The following is an 18,202-nucleotide window of genomic DNA, read 5'->3' on the forward strand; positions in this document are numbered from 1 at the left end:
AGGTAATTCAGAGGTAAGGCCAATTAGAATATGATGTTCCTTTGAGCCCAGGGATTGGTTCAGGGGTGAGTCAATCAACATGAAATTTGCCATCATTTGATGGTGGTAATAATCATCATCTCCGGCTTGATGGACACAACTGTGGGAGCATATAGCTCTGATCATTGCAAGCAACCACACTATAATCACAAAAGAAGCTAGTTACGGTAATATAAAGACTACAGAAAAACAGAAAGAAACTCTTATCTCCCAAGAATCTATTTTGAATAGGAGCCAGGGAGGGTCTTTTAAAATGCAACGAAGATCATGTCATTCCTGGGCTCAGAACCGTGAAATGGAAACTGATTTCATTCTGAGTAAAAGGCAGGGCCCTTACAAAAGTTTATAATCCTATGTGATCTGTGCACCTGTCCTCTGTCTTCAATCCTGATGACTCCCCTTCACTGATTCTTTGCCATGTACTGGATTTTTTTGCTGGTCCTAGAACATGCCAGGACTTGTCTCATTTAGGGCCGTCACTTAAGCTGTTTCTCCACTCGGCTGTTCTTGCAAATACGTTTGCCTACTTCACATGCACACCCCCGCCCCCAACTCTCTCCTCTTTAAGTCTTTATTCTAATCTCAATGAGCTCACACTACTAAATACGGCCACCTGCCACCCTGCTCGAATCATCTCAGTCCCCCTTTCCTTGCTCTATCTACTCTTTTTATTAAAGGCACTCACCACATTCTAATGTACCATATAATTAACTTTTATTATATTTATTTCCTACTATATGTCTCCCTCTGTTGGAATATAAGCTCTAGAACCAACAGCTTGTTTTGGACTTGATGTATCTTAAGTGCATAGTACAAATGCCTAGCACAAAGTAGATGCTCCCCAAGCATCTGCTGAAGGATGAATGAGTAACTGAGCTACTGGATCACCTACATTCTGAAGACTGATTCTGCAGAAGCCAGTGATATGAGCCAGGGAGATTCCTTTACTGCTTTATACATTTGGAGTAGGAAAATCTTTTCGAGACAGTAAAAAGCAAACTAGCCACTAAAATAGGGAAGGATGAGGGATTCATATCAGAGAACGTTTGAAGGAGCTGGAGATGTTTACCCTGGGGAAAACCAGTGAAGAGCATGTTAGTCATCCTTAAATAAGTAAAGGGCTGTCATGTAAAAAGAGGAATTTAGTGTATTATTTATTGTTCCACAAAGTAGAATGGATTAAAGTTATAGAGAGGCAAATTCCAGCTCAGTACAAGAACGAACCTTCTAACAATAAAAGTGTCTCACATTGGAATGAGTGGTCTCATGCTTTAGTCAGCTCTCTGTTATTACACGTTCAAGCGGAGGCTGAATGCATCCATCAGAGACAGGATGGAAGAGATCACTGCACAGGGCAGTGGATTGAACTAGGTGATTTTTTTGAGTCCCTTTCTATTCTTGAATTTGCTATGAAGTATTTTGATGTGAGCACTTATAGTATGTTTGCTTAGCCCATAAATACATGTTTTTTCTCTGCAAAATATCTCTTTCTCAATTCCTTGACTCTCTTCACATGATGGGCTTTTGGCAGCCATATTTGTAAGGTGAGAACCCAGTTCCTTGGGACATAGCTGGTTAGACCAAGCATGGGCAGCTTAGCAAAGTGTGTCAATCGGATTCTTTAAGCTAGAAACTTAAATATAGGAGGAAAAACTCTAACTCGGTGTTCTTAAGTGATTAGAAAGGTAACATCTTAACTCAGAAGTAATGGACAATTATATTCTACCATGTGAGCTAAGGGGTGGAGGCAATTGGCCTGCCGAAGGAATAAAGGATTGAAGCTGAAACAAAGAGAGAGCAACACTAAGTAACAGAGACTATACTTGCACAGCCTGGCTATCAGGCTTTCTAGTTCCTAGTTCCAGTATTTCCTAAGGTCGGTTGGTATGCTAACTCTTTCCCTTTCTCTCTTTCTTTTCCATAAGTCAGTCAAGTTGTTTCTATTACTTGCAACCAAAGAGTTACAATCAAGAACACTTTATTTTGCTTTTAACTATTGTTTATGTGTATAGGATCTGGGTTAATTAAATCCTCTATCATTCATATAAAATGGGCAAAGTAAGATTCTTTCTCACATTAAATGGAACTGCATACACTATCAATTAATTGGGAAAAAATACGCTGACTTTTTTTGCAATGTATTAGTTGCCTTACCTTCATTTCCACCATATTAATACTTGAAATAAAGTCCTAAAAAATTGTGATAACAGTTCTAAAATGTTGAGTATTTTGGGGCTTCACAAATGTATTTTATATTTTTATTTAGGTAACTTAATGCGTTATGTCCTGCTTGCCTTTGGCGGGAGCAGGAGGTAGTAGTATTTTCCGTTCGGTCCTCCACTTAGCTTTTTGATTCTTTCAGGTTTAGTTGGTGGTGGTTCTGTGAACATGATAAAACAGGTGTTATGGACTAAACATTTAAAAAAATTGAAAGTGGCACAGAAGTGCCAGGGTAGAGAGGAAGAGCTTTTTCATTGATATCATTTACCAATTACTCAGAACAGCGACTACTAAGTTTACTCCCTGACCTCAAACATTGGGGGCCAGGAAAGGAAAAATAAAGAAACAATCAGAACTTTGGCTAGGTCTCCACCAAGAGAACTGGTCTCACAGAAGTTGGATCTGGCCCCTAAGGAAGCTGTTTCACCTCTACCACTCTCCCCTCTCTCAGTACTTGGCAACAGTCAATGATATGCTAATAAATGTTTAACAACTGGCTCTCTGGGAGAAAAACTCTGATTTGTTGTGTTTGTTGATTTGCATGACATAAATACTTCCACCTTGGTCACTTCAAGCTACAAACATGACTAAACACGGATTAGCATAATCTATCCAAGCACAGTTGGCTCTTAAGGGCATACCCACTGTTAAAGGCTGCCTTGTGTCTAGAACACATAGCCAAAGAAAGTCAGGCTGTGCTTTCTGTCATGAATGCTCTTCTCCACATCTGTACAGGGTTTTCTCCTTTACTTCATTCAAGTCTTGCTCAGAAGAGACCCTCTCAGATGGGCCTCCTTGGAGAGTTTTATTTAAAATAGCAACTCTATCCCATCACTATATTTCCTTCTGTATTTTATATCTCTTCTTAGGAATTAACAGCCTAACATTATATCATGTATCTACATGTTTTGTTGATTATTATTTGTCTCTCCTCCCAAAATGCAACCTACATGAGAACAGTGAATTTGCATTTTTTTGTTCTTTACTGCCCTCCCAACACCTAGAACAATGCCTGACACAAAGAACATAGTCAATAAATAATTATGGAATGAATTAATGAATAGACTTTGTTAAATAAAGTGGTAATATTTCTATATCCTAAGTGCTTAGCACAGTCCCTGGACCAGAATTGGCACTCAATAAAAATGTTTGAATATATGAATAAGTAATTACATAGATATATAAGACAAATGAGCTAGAGTGGGAAGTTAGTAGAAAGTTCATTTAGGAACATTATATTTCTAGTGATATGCCTGCATACCAGATGGCAAATCTTTTCTCCCTTATCCTATTTCATAGCTCGAAAGACTGAAATACAGAAAAACAAGTTGACTTTACCTATATACATAAAATGTGCTATCTTTCTACAAGGCTAGTAGGTCAACTCGGAAATGAAAGTTTGGATTTGAACAAGTTTGATATAATGGAAAAAACAATGGACTGGCAATTCATGAGCATTTGCTCTTCCTTAGCTGCCTAAACCAAATAGGATGAAACATTAAGGATTTTTTTTTTTTAACATTAGGTGAAATATCCCATTCAAACAAAATAATTTTCTATTCCAAAGGTTTCCATTCATGTTGTGGTTGTTAGTGAGCTGAAGTTATTTAACTAATCCAAGTTTAAGTATATATAAAATAGCTGACCATATGGAATAGTAGATATTCATTCATTCATTGAACAAAATATGTATTATTCCATAAACATTTATTTATTCGTACATATTTATTTGACCACCCTATTTAATAGTGTAAATTGCCCCCTTAGCACACCTGATCATCTTCACTCTATATTCATTTTCTCATAATATCTTCCAATATAGCAAATATTTTCCTTATCTTATACTATGTTCATTTTTTATTGGTTTTTTTTTTTTTCCTCCCTCACCACTCCCTCCCCCTGGCCACTCACAAGGGAAAGAGCTTACTTTGTTCACCAGTGTACCCTGAGCACTTAGGAACAGTACCTGGTGCTCTATAAGTATTTGTTAAATGCATGAAATTTATACTTTCTATGTTTCAGACACTATTTTAGGGACTAGAGATACAGCAGAGAACAAAACAAAAACTCTGCTCTCAAGGAACTTACATTCCAGTGGGAGAGACAGAAAAAATATTTATGCATGTATGTATGTATGTCAGGAGATGATAACTGCAATATTGAAAAATAGCAAGGCAGTGTAGAAAGAGGGTAATAGATGAGAATTGAGTGATGGATTTCAATAGGGAGATTAGGAAAGGCCATCCTGATACCGTGACATTTAAGCAGAGACTTGAAAGAAGATAAAGAGAAGAGAATGAGACTGCAGGTATGATAATCCAGGCGGTAAAGATACAGAAATATACTGACTGTGTCTGCTCAAAATTTTTGAAAATTAAGGCATCTAACATTTATTTATTGAAAAATTATATTTCAATCCCTGTGCAAGGTACTGAAAACAAACAAACAAACAAACAAAAAAAACCCCAATTGTCCTCAACCTGAAGTGATTTGACTTCTGGTAGAGAGAAGAGATGAGAAAATCAATTATTAAAATTCAGTGCAAAAAAAAAAAAAAAAAAGTAAGTGCAGCACCAGCACAACCAGGAAAAGCACAGAAAACGTCTCCCACACAATGTTTTTTTTTAAATGTAAGCTGGAGAAGATTGAGGATACATGATCAGGTTTTCTGGGTGGTTGAAGCTTTAACTGTCAGGTTGCCAGGAGGTGAGGCAGGAAACCAGAACCTGTACACAGAGAGATATTAATGGTGGTGAGGATTTTGGTATAAGGAATGGAGAATGAAGAGGAAACCTGATCCTGAAATGTCTGCATACACCATCCTGATGAGTTTGGATCTTAACTTAAAGGCAATGCAATAGGAAGTTGTTGGAAGGTTTTAAACAAGGGAAGACATGAGGTCCTTATAAGATATTCTGGTAAACGTTAAGGGTAGACATTGAAATTTTAACTTTTTTGAAGTAATAAGGCTATTTCACAAAATTGTTACCTATTTGTCTCTTTTGATATCTCAGAAGGGATAAAAGTCAATACAATGAATTTATAGTTTCTCTTTACATTGAAATGCATAAAGGATATTTAAGCAAGATATTTATGTTAGTTGTTCTTTCAGGATACAGTATTGTCTGGAAACTATCTTTGATTTAAAGCATCTACAATAGGCAAAGAGGATATTTTTCCCACCGATATTACTGCTAATAATCTGATAATATTGCTTTGTTTTTACCTTGGTAAATGCAATGGACTGATGTACTTTCTTTTGACATTAATGAGAAAAACAATTTATTTGTATCTCATCAAAAGCTATCCCTTTCTCACATTTTCTACAAATACAGCGAGGTTTGTGAAGTTTGTGCAGGAATAAGCAAAATCTTGTCCTTTAAGTGTAGAATTTGCCACTCAAAATATGCCATTTTGGCAAAAGGATGATTTTGAGCTGAAAGCAGTTGAGACGAAGCAAATATATAAAATGTAATCTGCTCCCCTCCTATTTGTCTACAAGCAGGATGTAAATTTATAAAGATGTTCTTCCTTCCCTCCACTAGGAACAAAAAAAGTGGATCACTGGAGACAACTTCAGACCCTTATCAGCCTGGAAACAGCAAGTGAAAAATCTAGATAACAAACTTTACTAAGCAGACTTTATCTATGGTTAGTTTCCCAGATATTTGCCTTCCCATGATTTGAGCCTTAGAATCTTGAGGTACTTTCCCTTTGTCTTGCTACCTCTTAAAAAATATATATATACATGATATATTATATATATTGTGTGTGTGTGTATATATATTTCGAGGTACTTTCCCTTTGTCTTGCTACCTCTTAAAATATATATATATATATAATATAATATATATAAGGAATTATATATATAATATAATATATATAAGGAATTATATATATATAATTCCTTTGTTATAAAGCTATATAGGCCCAAGACCTAGCCACCCATTTGAGTTACTAATCCCTGAGTTTCTCTCATGTATAGGTGTAATATGCATGCAGTAAGCTTCTTTTGGTTTTTCTCTTATTAATCTTCTTTTGTCAGTCTAATTTACAGGGTTCGAATTGGAGAACTTCAGGTAGGCAGAGGAAGAGATTTTTTTTTTTCTTCCCCTGTATCCCATAGGGGACAAGGATATAGTTAAAAAGAAGATACCAATCTGGCCACTCAAATGTTATATAGGCTGTGGAAGCAATGTGACCAATTAGGGTATATTTTAAGATAAGGTTTTAATAATTTATAAAATATGTCTTTAAACCTTTTTTTTACTCATGTCAAGTATGGGTATATCTTCTGGAACTCCCTCCCGGTATCACTACAAAGAGAAAAAAAAAGAAAAGAAAAGAAAGAAAGATAATTTAAAAACTACAATAAAACCATACAACATGCTCCATAATATTCAGATTTTGTGTAATTTACAACATGAGCTTGAGTTAAATTTAAATAAAGTTCATCTTTGTCAAAAAATTCCTTGCTTACGAATAGTACAATTTAATTGTAGAAGAGTAAGCAGTGTTTAAGATAACATAGACTATCAAAAAAAAAAAAGATAACATAGACTATCAACTGTTTCTAAGCACCTTCAATACACTCAGTGCTTCAAAAAAGTAGTTAATTTACATTCAGTTGATATGCTAATTATAATTAATATGTGAATAGTTCTTATCTATTCATTAAATCAGTCCCCCAAGGATTTTTATTAGTCAACATATTGTTAGCTGTAAGCTTGAATTGCTTAAGACTTGATAGCTGAATGAGTAAGGCAAAATCTAACATTTTCTGCCCCTTATCTTTGTCAAATGAACTTGGATATTTTCTTTTCCCTTAGCGATTATCCCAATTTGTTTGGTACTTCTTTGTTTAGGATGCAATGCCATTGTGTCTGCTGAAAATATCCACCTACAGTATACTTTTTGAAGACATAATTACTAACAAAACTAACAAAAGTATGGTTTCCATCTTATGGGGTTCAGGACATGCTACCCCAAAATATGGAAACTTAGCATGTTGAATGTCTCAAGCTTGAGAAAAGGGCAGAAGCAGGAAGATCACTTTGACCTCCCACCATCCACCTCACCCCTATTCCTTGAAATAAATCATGAAACTCCCATATAAAAGATACTCTCCCTGTGTAAGGAAGAAGGATGACATTCTTATCACCAAAGATGGAGAATTTGTCATTGAGAAATCTATACAAACAAACCTTGTTAAACTCATCCTTATCTTCCCAGTGACTACTTTACCACTTGCTACCCTACCTCAAACCCCTCTGTTTTATCAATTCTTCACAAATGTATTGTTTCTTTTCCTAAAAGGAACAACAGCTTCCTACTCTGGTCACTTCTTCAGGTCTTCATTCTCTTGTGAAGGCTTCCATGTACATGTAAAAAGTCAATAAAATGTGTATGCTTTTCTTCTGTTAATCTATCTTTACCAGTTTAATTTTCAGACCCAGCCAAGGATTCTAAGGAGGTTGAGGAAAATTTTTCCTCTCCTACACATCTCATCAGCTCCCAATATACTCTATAAAACAAAACAAAAACAAAAAGTAAACCTTGCCCAACAAATTTTCCTATACTATACTTGGAAGCCTTTCATTAAAAACAAACAAACAAACAAATAAATAAATAAATATGATGTCCTAGCTTTGCTGGCATCCCAAACACAAACTTAACCTGATAATTGGTTAATCCAATACTAACCGCTGTACTGACCAACCTTACAAATTTTTTCCAGACAATGACCTCAGTCAGAGAGCTGAGAGCCAGCACTTACCTGCAAGAACAGATGTCTGTGGCTTTTGGTACAGAGTTGTTATAAGGGTGGCTTTCCTTGTAGCCTAGTCACAGGAATTTACAATAGTTACTGAATGCACATATGTTTCTGGTTATACAGTCTCTCCTAGAATATTTACATGTGCTATCAGAGTGTTCCAATGTTTGAAAATGTCGTGCCCTTGTTATTTGAAAATGACAGGGCTGAGCTGTGCTTTGAGTTGTTTATTTGAAGGCAGTGAAAGGTCAGAGAACCAGTCACTTTTTTTCCTTCTGTTCCTCTTATAAAAGGTAGCATTCATCCTTGAGAAGGATGACTCAGAATAGAGTTTATCTACTGAATGCTTCTTCTGTATAAAGCATATGCTAGACAGTAAGGAGTTACAGAGGGATCAGTTTGAATCCTGTCCTTCAGAAGCTGTTAGGGGGCTTTCCTGACACTGTAGGTAAACTTGTCTTGGATCACCAATGTCCATTCTTGGGAGCTTGAATTCTCATCCACTCTGCCTCTTGTTCCTATGTTTGTATTTCTTGCATTTGTACATTTTGCACTAATCTGTATGTGAAATTCCATCCCTTATCTAATGACATGATAAATTAGTTTCTGCTAAGTATTTGTTACATTGTCCCTGAATATTTAGAGGTGACAATGAGGAGTTATATTGTGCAGGTTAGATATCTGCAGCCCCTCTCTCTTCCTTCTTTCTTCTTGTTTTTGTACTCTCTCCTCTCTCTGTTAAAGCAAAGCAAAATTTCCTCCCTCTCTCATGCTTATCATTTCAGTGAGCGTCATTTATTGCTTCAATATGCAATTGGAGGTCACGCCAAGAAATAATTCTTCCAAATAATACTATACTTTGTTCTTCCCAAGAGGACCCCTGATGAATACATTTTCTTCCCTCCTTATAGGAGATGAGAGAGAAGTTTTAAAAGGTAGGTTTTGATTATCTAAGCTTTTAATTGCTACTTAGAAAAACTCTGAACCCCTACCATCTCAACTCAATGCAACAAAAACCAAATCAGAGCTTTAATCTATCATCTCTTTCCTACACCTGAGCAGTTGAGTGCCACTAGGCGAAAAATCTCCCAGTCTTATAACTGCTGCCACCATAAAATCATAATTTCAAACTGCAGCTAGATCCTCAGCTTCTTCTACTAATCCCTTGAGCTGTATTTTGCTTCCTCTCCCTCAACTACTATTCCAAATCTGCACAAATCTCATCCAATTCTCCACTCACTTTCAGGCCACTTTCATTGACAAAATAAGGCCATAATACATAATCTCCCTGAATTTGCTGATCTCTCACCTATGAAATAATTTACATACACCATTCATACATATTCCTTTCCTCTAGTTTTGAAGGGGAAGGGTGCCTTTTCCAGTTCCTTAATGCTATACTCTCTGGGCCCTTGATCTGTTAATTACTCCCTCTCTTCTATCAATTTTTCCCCCCAAAGGGCAGGCATTTTTTTTTCAAAGATTTTATTTATTTATTTGACAGGCAGGGATCACAAGTAGGCAGAGAAGTGGGCAGAGAGAGAGAGAGAGGTGGAAGCAGGCTCCCTGCTGAGCAAAGAGCCCACTGTGGGGCTCCATCCCAGGACCCTGGGATCATGACCTGAGCCCAGGGCAGAGGCTTTACCCCACTGAGCCACCCAGGTGCCATGGGGCAGGCATCTTTTAACTCAATTACTATAATAATCACTTGGATTTTCTAACAACTGTTCTTATTTGTATCAATGCTATATTCCATGACATCTGTGCAAAAATAAGTCTGTATATGGAACTAACTTTCTTAAAATCCTCTAATGGCTCCTTTTCACTATAGGTGAAGTCCAAGTTTGGTTAACATAGTATACAAACTCTTCATACTGTTGAGCCTCATTTCTAGGCACTGCCATTCTCCCCCTTTATGCTCCAGACAAATAGAACATCAATATCCTGCACCTATCATTCCATTTTTGCTTCAGTTCCCTTGTTTATGTCTGTTTATGACCTTTCCAACTTTCCCACACTCTACCACACCACACCGCATATGCCCTTTCTCTATTTTAATTTCTGCTTATTTTATAGGAGTAATTTATCACTTCAACACAGAATCTCTCCCTTTGTGCTGTAATATTCTGTGGTTCTCCCTCACCCATTCTTATCTATTATTTTTGAATTATCTCTGTAAGCTTGGGGCTCCCCAAATCCACCACAACATACAGCCTATAGGTCCTTAAGTTGTAGAAACTACGTTTTTTCACCTTGATCTACCAATTCTTCTTACCATACTGCAGAATGAAATATATTTAATCAAAATCATCATAATAATTAAAAATTTTCTCTGGATGCTTTTGGAGTTCATGGTCCATTGGCAAGTAAATTTTTATTTCTTGGCTTGTTTCTTTGCTTGCTTGTTGTTTTATGGTAGTACTGTGCCCACCAGAATGTGTTTATCTCACAATGGTTAAAATACAAATTGTGGACTTCATAATTTCAACATTTTATCCTTACTGTAAGCAAAAGTCTTAATTTGTATTGTGAAATATTTCATACATACTGCATGCAAATGTTCATAAGCAGTTTAGAGAGTGTTAATGGAATTAACCATTAATACCATTTGGGTTAAAAAATAATGACGGAAGTCCTGAGTGAGTCCCTGGTAGCAACAAAGTTCACCAGTCTGGGCACTTGGCTTAGCTGTACTGGGGAGAAGATCCTTGAGCTACAGCAGAAATAATGGCCACAAGGAGTAGGTCACTCTGTTTTCTTTTTTTTTTCCCTAAGATTGCTATGTTCCATCTCCAGCTCTGATGAGTAAATCAAATTGAGCATACTTCTATATGATAAAATCAGGGTTCTCAACAAATATAGCAGCATGCAGAGGAAAACAGAAACTTCCCTAACAAAGAGTCAAGACATTTCAACCATAGATAAGAATCTGAGCTAGGCTCATTAGCATCCTTAGCCATTAAAGAGTAACTGGGACCTGACTTGCCCTTCTACCATTAAAATGAACACTAGAGGGGCACCTGGGTGGCTCAGTTGGTTAAGTGTCTGCCTTCACCTTAGGGCATGATCTCTAGGTCCTGGGATCAAACTGTGAGCAGGAAGTCTGCTTCCCCTTCTTCCTTTGCCTCTCTTGCTCTGCTCATGCTTTTTCTCTCTCTCACTCTATCTCAAATAAATAAATAAATAAAATCTTTTTAAAAAATACAAAAATTAAATAAAATGAACATTAGAAAACTTGAAAAAATATAAAGAAACAACTGTTTTCATACATTGGACAACAGGCAATGCATAATTGAGAAAAAAGAAAATAAATGAGATGAACGTTATGAATTCTTTAGCTTTGTGCCTGAAGATAGTTTGGAATATGGTAAGAAGAGAGGTAAGCAAAGCAGAATATGACACTCTCAATAAGTTGAGGTGACAGATATGAGACTTAAGAGAGGCTCAACACCTGAAATTTGAACTGATGAGAACTGGAAAGAAAAGAGAATAGAGAAAGAGCTCCAAAAATCTGCAAGAGTTATTCTTGAGTCTGCTGATGAAACTGAGCTACACGTGCATAGGGTGAAACTCCATAAGACTCATCAAAAATGACTGCGGAGCTATAAACTAAGCAATGTCCATTACTCACACAGTGCCAAGAGATACACAAGAGTGGGAGATTATTCGAGTTCTAATAAGCCATAGTACAGAGCCTTTGTTGAACTCCTTGGACATTTAACAGAAACCCCTAGAAAGTTCACATCTTAACAGTAGAGCCAACTAGCACTAGTGTTAAGAATGGTCTTGACCATCCTGACCAAGTTACAAAAAGAAAATCATGAATACCTCACATTGATCTAAAAGTAACTTAAATGCCTACCAAACTGAATTCAACACTCTTTAAAGACAACAAAACACAGAAACACAGCAACATAAAATTTGCTGTCTAGAACTCAATACAAAATTACAAGACATGTAAAGAAGCAGAAAAATGAGACTCATATTAAGAGAGTTATCAATCAGTAGGAATATACCCAGAAACTGTAGAGATAAGGGGTTTTGGCACATACTTTAAATAGCTTTAATAAATAAAGTCAAGTGCTTAAAGAAAAAACATAAATGTAATGACAGAGATGAAAGCATAAAGATTATTATATATAAAATCATTATTACATAACATATATAACAAAAAAAAAGTCACATGGAACTTTTAGCACTGAAAAAGATAATATTTAAAATGAAAAACCTGGTAGATGGGCTTAATGGAGGTTTAAGAGACTGCATAAGTAAAGATCAAAGAACTCAAAGACATAGAACTCATTAGAAACTATACAAACTGATACACAAAAAGGAAGAAAAGACTGGAAAAAAATGAAGTTTCAGAGACCCATGGTACGATATTAAATAGTCTGAAACATGTGCAATTGAAATTTTGACTTGGAGGGAAAGAGGGGAATTTTAATGACTAAAAACTTTTCCAAATTTAATAGAAACTATAAAATCACAAATCCAAGAACTGAACAAACACAAGCAAGATAAACACACAAAAACCCACATTAAGACACATCAAAAGCAAGTTGCTAAAAATTAATGATAAAGACAAAATCTTAAAAGCAGTCAGAAAATAAAAAGAATGATTGTGGACTTTTCATTGGAAAAAAAAATTTCAATTCAAAAATACAATGTCATCTTTCAAGTGTTGAAAAAAATTGTTATCAAACTAGAATTCAATATCCAGAGAAAATATATTTCAAAAATTAAGGGAAAAAAATCTTTTTCAGACAAAGCTGAAAAAATTTCTCAGCCAATCTATACAACAAGAAAAATGTTTCTCAGATAAAAAGAAATTACACTACAGAGAAATTGAGTCTCAATAAAAAGTTTTGGAAAAGGTAAATATGTTGGTATGTTTAAATTTTTCTATTTTTAGAATTTCTTCAAAAGATAATTCACTGCTTAAAGCAGAAATTAATAACAACTTATTCTGTTAAAAGAAGATAAAGTCATTAATATTGGATGAAATGTTATATGAAATAAAATTTTGTGTTTTCATGTATTTTATTTCAATATATTTTATTTCTTTCAATAATAAAATCATTTTCCAATATTTTAATAAAAATATCACATGTAGAAGTAAACATATGACAATAATGACATGTGGGATGGAGGGGGAAGAAAGGAAGAATGATGTGAACTTTTTACATTATGCATAAAGTGGTATAATACTTAAAGGGAGATTGTGATAAAGATGAATATTGTAAAGCCTACAGCTACTCCTATAAGGATATAACAAAGAATTATTGCCTAACAGTCAGTAGAAAAGATGAAATGGTGTCATAAAAGTACTCAGTCCAAAGAAGCAAGGAAACTAAAAGGCAGCCTATGGAAAGGAAGATATTTGCAAATGATATATCTGAAAGGTTTAGTATCCAAAATATACAAAGAACGTATAAAGCTCAACACCCCCCAAAAAGAAATGATCAATTAAAAAATAGGCAGAAGACATGAATCGACATTTTTTGGAAGAAGACACAGATGGCCAAAAGATATGAAAAGATGATCAACATCACTCATCATCAGGGAAATGCAAATCAAAACTACAGTGAGATATTACCTTATACCTGTCAGAGCAGCTAAATTCAATAACACAAGAAACAACAGGTGCTGCCAACGATGTGGAGGAAAGGAAACCCCCTGCAGTGTGGTGGGAATGCAAACTGGTGTAGCCACTCTTGAAAATAGTATAGAGGTTCTTCAAAAAGTTAAAAATAGAACTACCCTGGGGCACCTGGGGTTAGTTAGTTAAACAGCTGCCTTTGGCTCAGGTCATCATCTCATGGGTCCTGAGATCCAGCTCCCTGATCAGTGGGGAGTTAGCTTCTCCCTCTGCCTATCTCTGCTCATGCTCTCTATCTCTCTCTGTTGCTCTCTCTCAAATAAATAAATAAGATCTTTAAAAAAAAGTAGAACTCCCTATAATCCAGCAATTACACTACTAGGTATTTACCCAAAGTTACAAAAATACTAATTCAAAGGGATACACTCACCCTGATATTTATAGCAGCATTATCTACAATAGCCAAATTATGGAAATAGCCCAAGTGTCCATGGACTAATGAATGGATAAAGAATATGTAGTATATATATAATGAAATATTACTCAACCATAAAAAAGAATGAAATCTTGCCATTTACAACTATGTGGATGGAGCTAGAGCATATTATGCCAAGTGAAATAAGTTAGTCAGAAAAAGACAAATACCACACAATTTCATTCATATGTGGAATTTAAGCAACAAAATGAATGAACAAAGTTGAAAGAGAGAGAGAGAGAGGCAAACCAAGAAACAGATTCTTAACTATAGAGAACAAACTGATGGTTATAAGATGGCGGGGGGAGATGGGTGAAATAGGAGTGGGGATTAAGAAGTACACTTGTAGTGAGCACTGGATGTTAAATGGAAGTGTCGAATCATTGTACACCTGAAACTAATATTGCACTGTACATTAACTAACTGAAATTTAAATAAAAACTTAAAAGCCAGCAAACAAAAACCAAAAAGAAGGCAAAAAAAGAAAAAGGAAATGATGAAGCAGATAGGATAAAGGTAAAGATAGGATAAAGAGGAAGGAAAACTAAGGTGGTAGATTTAAATCCAATTTTATCAATACTAACATTAAGTATTAATGGCCTAAATAGTCAATTAAAAGGCAGGTAGTATCAGTTCTGGATAAATAGCAGAACCAACTATATACTGTCTGCCAAAGATGTAGTTAGGTTGAGAAAGCAAAGAAAAGAAATTAGTTAATATAGGGGAGCCTGGGTGGCTCAGTTGTTAAGCATCTGACTTTGGCTCAGGTCATGATCCCAGGGTCTTGGGATCAAGCCCCACATTGGGCTCCCCACTCAGCAGGAAGCCTGCTTCTCCCTCTCCGACTCCCCTGGCTTGTGTTCCCTCTCTCATTGTCTCTTTCTGTCAAATAAATAAATAAAATCTTAAAAAAAAAAGAGAGAGAAATGTTTAAAAAAAGAAATTAGTTAATATAGATTGAAATGCTTCATAAAAATGATAGTATTCGATCTTTTTTAAGGTCCACTTTATTTTCAAAGTAAAATTATTTCTAATATTGTAATAAAGAAGTCTAAAACACCATTATTATTGTCATAGTTAAACTACCTTCTCATTTCTCATTCACATAGATGAGAAAATTTCCCCCCATTTTCATAGAATTAAAGCAGTAATAAGTATCTTCTTCACAAGAAACTGTTAATTCTAATTAATAGAAGAGGCAAATTCTACCCTGTGTTTGACTGGCTGTTAGAATACATAGGTCTGGTTTTAGTCTGCAGTATTTTGTAGAGACTCTCTCCTGATATACTGATCTTTAATTCATTATTGTTTGATATCTTTTGAAGCACTAGCCAGAAGAAACAATTACTTTTGAAGAATTGACTGAAAGCTATGTCATCCATTTCTTTCTTTATATACTATAAAATCTGTCCCTATAGTATGACAGAACATCCAAAAACATATACACCTGGACACATTACATTAGCGCCATGCTATGTTGTTAGTTTATATTAAGGCACATTGTGAATTATGTACAGAGTGGCATATAGCCTGATTTGTTTGGGACAATTCTGGATTCCACTCTCCCACTGTAATTGTCATTAGTGTCCTTTTCACTCTCAAAAGTGTCTGTATTTGGACAATAAATTATATGCTGATCCGGTTATAGCTAACTTTTATTTTCCTCTTTCCTTTATTGTCAATTTTCTCTAGCATTCATGTACCAATCTTAATGCAGGGAAAAAAGTTATTAATGGTATTTTAGAAAAGGAAAAAAATCTTTTATACAATTTGTATATCCTCACAAAATATCAAAGTTCCTACAGAATTTTTCATCCTTCTGGCAAAAGTTACTAATTACTTGCAATCATAAAACATTAGTTAAGAGTTTGTTTAAAAAACATTTTGTCTGATCACTTCATCAAATAGGTAAAGGAGGACTTAAGACTAGAAAGTTTATATGACTGACCCATAGTCATTCAGCTAGCCTGGGGAATAGGTGAGATTATCAGTCCAGACCTGTGCTAATCATTAGCCACATGTGTCTATTTAAACATAAATTTTAAGAAATTGAATACTATTAAAAGTCAGTTTGTTGTACAAATTCGCCGCATTTCAGTGCTCAATAGCCACATATAACTAGTGGCTACCATTGGACAGTCCTGATATGATATTTCTTCCACTACAGTAGCCTAAAATAGTAAACTTCTCAAACACCTATTGAGAGTAACTTTGAGGGACATAAATGTATGTGACCTTCACCCTATAGGAGCCCCAAATATGGCTACAATGGGAAGGCAATCACTGTATCATAAGTTAAGACTCCGATAGACATGAGAGATAGGAAACTAGACTTAAATCAACTTTACTAAAAAAAAAAAAAATGAATTTATTGCTTCATATAACTGAGACATCTGAGTAGAACTCAATTTAGGCCCATGTGTAGATTTCTTTAAAAACTGTCTCCAATTCTTCATGCCTCCTTGTATGCACATTTGTTCTGATGGGAATTCTATCAAGACAGAGTTTATTCCCTCCCACTTTTATCTGGGTTTACCTTGTGACTTGTTTTGGCCAGTAGCGTTTGGCAGAAGTGATGGCTCTTATACAAGAGTAAACAGTCCTTGTACAGTCTACTCCCTCTTTTGAAATACTGTCATTGCCATGTGAGTGAACATAGACTAGCCTGTCAGACAATGAAGGATCAGTTGTAGTTCTATTTAGCTGCAACCTATAGACAACTCACCACCAGGTATGTAAATGAAGCCATCACAGACCAGTCAGTCCCAGACAACCACAGACACATAAGTAAACCTAGTCAAAATGAACCAGCCTGACCAGAACAACATAAGTATTCAGCTGATGCATGGACTCATGAGCAAATACAAATGCTTATTGTTTTAAGCCACTGAGCTTTGCAGTTTTGTTTTGTTGTACATAGTGGCAGATAACTGATACAGAACATGTGAAAACTTTGAGCAGAGGAACTTAAAACGATTATGTTAAGATCTTCTTTTTCTTTAACTTTTAAGCTCTGTTTCTTCTGTGTTGGTCCCATTCTTAGCGAGGACCTTCACTGGGGCACCCGAGTAGCTCAATCCCTTAATCATCTGCCTTCAGCTCTGGTCATTATCCTAGAGTCCTGGGATGGAGCCCAGCCTCAGGCTCCCTGCTTGGCGGGGAGTCTGCTTCTCCTCTCCCTTTGCCTCTCCCCCCTCTCATGCATGCTCTCTCTCTCTCTCTCAAATAAATCAATAAATCTTTTTAAAAAAGAGAAAGAGAGGACCTTCATCAAGTGCGTGAAGATGATTCTGGCCTGTATTCTTTCAACTTCATGTCCAGTGGGAAAAAGTAAGCCTCTTTTCCTATAACTCCTTGAAAGTTTTGAGATTCACTCTGGATGGCTTGGGTCATATGTCCATCCCTGAACTAATCATTATGGTTATTGTAATTTGATGTGAGAATTAAACAAAGAGGTACATGCATGTCAAATCCTTAACATTGCCTGGTATAACTAAAATGATAGCTATTATTAAAAGTAATATTCACCAATTCAATCAATATTTCTTATACTCCTATGTGCCATGATCTTTGGTAGGCACTTTCACATATGTTACTTTTGACTCCTCAAAAGAGGTATTTTAGCAAAACAAGGCACCTTCCAGTGAATTTTCTTATCTTATGACTGGATTGGTGGTTTCATTAAGACAATTTAACAGAATACTTTCAAATGCAAATAGCAGAAAACTAAATTCAGTTGGCTTCAACAATAAATAGAACATACTGGTTCATGAACTAAAAAGTCCTGAGGTAGACTAAATTGATTAAAGATTAGACTTTACTTTTTTCTAATTTTCACAGCTTTGTCTTCCTCTTTGTCTTGACTCTTTCCTAGGCTGGTTTTCTTCTTGGTGGCAAAATGGCTGCAGCCAATCCAGGTCATAGCTGCACACCACGTTCACTCAGAAGGGGGATTTTCTTTCCACAATCATTGAATGAAAATTCTGGTTTTCACTCTGGTTGGATCAACTAAGGCCACATGCCTATACTTAAACTATCACTGTAAGCCAGGAATTTTAAGAGTTTAGATTACCACAGCAGGAGGTTAAGTTTGATT

This window comes from Lutra lutra, chromosome 4, assembly GCF_902655055.1.
Source record: "Lutra lutra chromosome 4, mLutLut1.2, whole genome shotgun sequence".
Lineage (NCBI taxonomy): Eukaryota > Metazoa > Chordata > Mammalia > Carnivora > Mustelidae > Lutra > Lutra lutra.